The sequence below is a fragment of the Hippocampus bargibanti genome, linkage group LG01 (genome assembly GCF_051943395.1).
Source record: "Hippocampus bargibanti isolate YZ-2025 linkage group LG01, ASM5194339v1, whole genome shotgun sequence".
In the NCBI taxonomy this organism is placed as follows: Eukaryota; Metazoa; Chordata; class Actinopteri; order Syngnathiformes; family Syngnathidae; genus Hippocampus; species Hippocampus bargibanti.
Window position 1 is genome coordinate 35253610 of NC_142734.1, and position 6292 is coordinate 35259901.

The following is a 6292-nucleotide window of genomic DNA, read 5'->3' on the forward strand; positions in this document are numbered from 1 at the left end:
CTGGAGTTGCCGGAGTTCTTGCAGGTATGTTCTCACTCAGTGATTTGGCCGCTGGTATCCAGAGAAAACTGTGTGTTACTTCCGGGTTGAGTGAACGCCAGCACGTCTGGCTGCCGCTGCTCACCCTCAGAAAAACGTATTCTGCGACTGTAAAGTGTCCTTGAGAGTTTTGAAAGGCACTTATAATTGAAATGTATTATTATTATTATTATTATTATTATTATTATTATTATTATTATTATTATTATTATTATTATTATTATTATGTTAAAGTGATAGATAAACCAACATGGATTATTATCATTACCATTATCTTTACCATTACCATTATTATTATTATTATTATTATTATTATTATTATGTTAAAGTGATAGATAAACCAATATGTAGTATTATTATCATTACCATTATTATTATTATTATTATTATTATTATTATTATTATTATTATTATTATTATTATTATTTTAAAAGTTCTCTATTTCCTGTTGGTTGTTTCTCTCTTGGCCCCCCAGTTCATCTGCAAATTTGCTTTTTTGATTAAATGTTAAAGGACAACCAACGCCTCTGGACAAGTTGTGTCCATAATTTGTCAAATGGCTTCAAATGACTTCTACTGAGCGTATTTTACAAAGATTCCACCGCATATAGCGATATTTTACGTTTTAAGACTCGCGCTGAATATTCCGGAAGTCTTGTTTTCGAGTTGGTGACAACTCTTGACGTGACGTCACGTCAGGAATCATCACCAACAAGGGCTATCCTTTGAAGAAAATGAAGGCGTTTTGGTGTGCCTTATACACCGGAAATTACAGTAAATGTTGTATTTTTAATTTGATGAAAATTCAGCTGCTGTGTTTATGCATTATTTTGGATTGTACATATCGCTGCCTTGTAATGCCTTGCCTCACGTTCTGACCAAAACAAGCTCTAAAAATCATTATTTCCTATTTTTCTGAAAATGTATCATGTCATTTACGGCATTTGAATGACGTCCATTTTTACCAAACGCTTGGTGGCTAAGTACGAATTAATGTCTCACTCTCCTTTGAAAAATGAGCTCCAATCATTCATTTTCGAGGGCCTTAACAAAAGCTCAGCTGTCACAATTTGTCAGTGACCCTTTCACGTGGAAGGAAATTCACGATGATGAGGGTACGGCTCTCCACACGGCTTACCGACTTGTTTATCGAATTTTTAAAGGTTGATTGGCACCATTTAACACCGGGGTCAATTCATCACACGATTGCATCCGGCCACATCTGTCTCACTGATCCGTAGCTCTGCATGTACGCAATTAGCAAACCTACTGCTGAGGACTTATTTTAGGGGTGGGGAGACATTAAAAAAAATATAATTAATATTATTATAATAATAATAATACATTTCATTTATAAGCGCCTTTCAAAACTCTCAAGGTCACTTTACAGTCACAGGATAAGTTTTTCTGTGGGTGAGCAGTGGCAGCCACACGCGGTAGCGTTCACCATTTAAACGACAACCGACACAATTTTTTTGCTTCCTAACTGACATCAGAAAAATGTTTTATAGCATCTAAAATACCCAAAACACACAGGCTGATATTTTTAGTCAAATGCAAAACACCAATAAAAATGACTTAAAGTGTCCCAAAACGACTTCAAAATGACCTCGGAAGTGGCGAGTTTTAGAAGGTCCCGCCCCCTTGTTCGTGACGTCATGCCAGGACGTCTTGCCTTGCTCTAGAATCAAAACAACGGCTTCTTTAATCAATTGCAAACATTTATGCTTTCCTCTTCAAACCTATTTACCTCATTTTATTATACATAAAATGAGGTATATTTTGTGTAGTTTTTAGGCTTATTTAATAGAAAATGATATTTTATGGGGACCTGGGAACCGATTATTCGATTATGAGTTCTTATAGGCCTTACACACACTTTCAGGGAACCATTTACGTTCGTAAGCTGAGGTATCACTGTACTTTACCCGCAAAAATGTTCGTATGTACCGTAACGTCGTAACTCGAATGTTCGTAAATTGGGGAGTGTCTGTGCTCTCTTTCTTCTATTGTGTAATTTTTTTAACAAAGCTCCAATCTTTTATCTACTGTCCTAATACTCTTTCGTAGAAACCTGTCATGCCTTATTGCAATTGATCCATACAGCATATGTTTGAAAATGAGTAGCCGGAACACATCTGAATAACCTCAAGCTGTCGAGAGCCTTAAATGTGCGATTAAGATTAAGATCCATAATGCCTACCAGCATAAATGGACGTCTTCCATGCCTCTGACCCGACAGATGATATCCTGTGAAATATGGAGAAAATGTCTGTCATTGCAGGCAGTCTGTCATTGCCAGTCTTGATTAGCTCCAACTCTGCTGAGCACAGTGAGCCGTCGCCGTCCTCCTGACTCAGACGACCTCCTCTGGGTTTTAGTTGTGACAGATTGAGGGTGTCAGGGGGGGGGGGGGCTCCCAAGGGTGCCTGAATGTGCGTGTTTGCATGTGTGCGGTACTTGTTACACTATATGTGCATAAGCATTTGCCTTTGTGCATCAAGGCATGATTTCATCCGCATTCATTTGTGAGGATTTGCTTACGGCCCACAAACTGTACTGTGATTGTGTGCGAGCACGAGTTGTCAACCCTATCTGTTTGTGTGTACGTGTATCGTGTATGCGTGCGCGGTTGGAGGCGAAGTTCAGTACCAGGGTCACGATACCGTCTGTGAATCGCATGTCATCAGTCTGACAGCATTAAGCCGAGTCCAATCAATACCCAGAGGGCCTCCAAATCCCTGCATGACAGCAATATAAAGACACACAAAGAGATTGCGATGCTTTAGTGACTTGACTTGGTAAATGATGGATAAGATTGAGTGCAAAGCTCACTTCATATTTGTGGTTTACGGTTCTTATGTGTCAATGGGCTCCAATTGGACGCTTTTGTTTTTCAGGACGAACTTGTGGTCAGCCTGGTTTGCACGTTGACCTCACAGTGCAGAGGTGACCCAGGGTTCGATTCCGGCTTTCCTGTGTGGAGTTTGCATGTTCACCTCAGGTCCATGTTCTCGGGTTTCCTGCCACATTCCAAAAGAATCCGTGCCAGGTTACTGTAACACTACAAACTGTCCTTCGTGAGAGCAGGTGGTCGATGTATTTTTCACATGACATGTCAATTTGTCTTTCCCTGGAACCACAGTGAAATGTTATGATCCATGAGGCGTGTCACAAAATACTTTTCTTTTTTTTCACAGGAAGTAATCAGGAAGTCTTCCACACACAAGCCACTGCATCTCAAACCACCGCCCAACTATTAGTTCTGTGGTGAAATCAAAACTACAGGTTCCACGGTATGTAGTCTTCACCCCACTGTAACTTATATACAGTATATATAGAATCAACTCATTCGTTGATTGACAGAGGAGGAAAAATGATATGTTATTCTTGGTGATGGGCAAAATTGTCATTGGACACATTGCCGACAGAGATTTCTCACCGTCAATGAATTCTTCTAAGAGTGCCAAGTTCAGGTGGGGCTGTTGAAGTGCTATTGTTGGGCTTTTGAGAACATTTGATGGCCTGAGTTGATTCCTTTTGTCTCCTACAACTTAGGTTTCTAAATTTGAGGCGGGAAAGTACAGTTCTATTCATTCCTAAAGCAAAGAATGGAAACGAGAACCGTTTGTAGCACATATTTGTTGTTTGTTAGTAATGGGTTTATTTTGATTGTTCGTCCCTGGTTCATAGTCCTATCAGTTAGCTAGCTAGCACAAAGGTTAACTCTCCTGAAATGTTTGCAGCCAGCATAGTTATTTTGTTCCCTCTGTGAAAGTGCGATTAGACAGATGGGACTCTACCATTTGCATTCTCCAGTGGGAAGTTTCAACCTGACTCCAATCTAAATGAAACACAGTCATTAAGAAGTACCGCGCTAACTACCTCCTAACCAATGTCTCAATGTTGTTCACTTTTAATAAAGCAATCCATTTTCTTCTTTTCTCACGGCAGTTTGAGCCGCAGTGAAACCATCCCGGGAATACAAATGTTAGACCCCTGCCCATTTATCCCATGAATGAGAAACAAACCGGCAAACCCACTTTTGCTACAGGAATTCCCCAGGGATGACGCATGGCACATTGAGTGCTTAGCATTTGTGGATACAACAACAGCACATCCAAAGAGGTGCACAGCTGGTTGTTTGATTGTGAAGAATTGAGGATAGATGGATGGAAGGTCAGACCGCAGATAGAAATGTATGTTACACTCATTCTGAAAGATATCTAGGATTAAAAGGGTTTGCGTTTGAGTTTGAAAGCGTCCCTCTCCGGCATGCAAATCAATGAGTTAGCAAAGCAGCAATTGGGATTCCGCACGTGGGCGTCTGATCAGTTTGCGCCGGGATTCACGGGGCGAGTCGATCAAAGGTAATTCATACTGAAATATCCACAGTTACGCTTCAGTGGGCGCGCTTGATCCACACCATTCATTTTGTTTAGTCGGCCCAATGTGGCAATCGGAATGAATTAGCATGACAATTTTATTTCTGAAAAGGCTTAGGCCAGCCTACTTTTACTGATGAATTTCAATAAGGACATGACAAAAGGTCCTTAGAAAATGTCAGCTCCCTCCTTTTGCACTTCACCTTCAGGTATCTGTGTCTAGTTTGTGTATAGATGTGGCCATTGTAAATCTGCAACTCAACCGTAATCGTTTTATCAGCTTCCAGCTCTTCATTAGTTTGGCCTCAAGTGTGTGAGCAGCCAAAGGGGAGAAAAGGTCTGAGTCGATGACGCTTATGGAGAAATATCTCCCAAGGTTCTTGTCATAGAAAGCCATACCGATTCCTACCTTGATTCTTTTGTGCGTATATTGAAATAGAATAATTCCCATCAAGAACTTCAATTATTGTTGGATTTCAAATAAATCATGATGGTGGTCTACAGCATGGCAATAGCTTTTGATTTTTTTAAGTGGCCCATTGAAGTTTCGTCTTATTTTGAATGTGTGCTAATTCAGAATAATCTCGAATTGGATGTTGATAATTCTGTGAACAAAATCGTGGATGTACTGTACACAAGTATATAATGGATTGTTCTATATACCTGTTAATAGATGGATAGATAGATAAATGGATACCTGTAGATAGACAGATGGATAGATCGATCGCTCTGCGGATTCCAGATTTTTGTTTTTGAATTCTGTGCACGCAGTCAGGCTCCAGATGGATTCCTCCATCCACTCCATCATTTTATATCACATATATCTGTACATTTTGTGACCATCCTTCTTCCAAAAGGTAACACTGTCATTATGACAAGTCATCGTCAAAGTGTATGTCACCCTTGCTACCATTACTGTGAAGCGAGTCCATTTTAGCGTCATATGACTTTTAGACTGTTTATCAGAAGGAATTTTGTCTACAAAACCCAAAAAAATAATTCACATACAATCTTCCAGACATGTACAATGTACAGTATATTGATATTTCCGTCAAATTTAAAACATTTTCGGTCAAAAGTAAAAAATAATAAAGTTTTCGGACTCGTGTGATTCTAAGCAGAAAAAGTTAGTCTGGTGCCTTGCATCATGGGATCAAGACAATACCTAAAATTGATCAACAGTACTATATTGCTGTTGCCAAGCTGTAACTACAGACATATCTCCACTGAGTGCCACGGAGTTGTACTACAGAAAGAGACTCGAAGAGTCACTGAAAGGCATAGAAGTTAGTCAGTGCCCTTGGAAATGTAATGTTTGATTGATTAATCAAACACGTAGGGCTCCATTAAAGTGATCGCCGCAAATCTGGTGAGCCGTAAGTCCATGCGGAAGCGTGTCGACCAGGGGTTGGTAATTTTATCAACATCTGCAAGCCGACATATTAATAAGTCTGGGCATAAAAACAGTTTACCCCAATTGCCGCCATTGAAAGTGGCTCAAATTCTAATTGGATTGGCCATTCTCACATCTTGCATGGAGACATTTCCGTAGGGAAAAAGGAGGAATCCATAGATGAGGTGTTCAATGTCATTGTGCGTGCCTGGTGTGGCCAAAGACAATGTAAATGGTTACCCTAATTAAATGAGATGATGATAACCTTTTATAGACATCATCCATCTATTCCCATTCCTGATTGATAACCCATAATCGGGTCATGATTGCCCAGGCGCCTTCAGCATTTCCACCATTTCTGTTATCGTCACATACAGTCGGTGTGTGATCTGTATCAGATCAAACAGTTGAAGGACAGAACTGTCCCGGGGTGCAAAAAGAGCAGAGACTGGGGAATATGTGATCAGGAAATGGT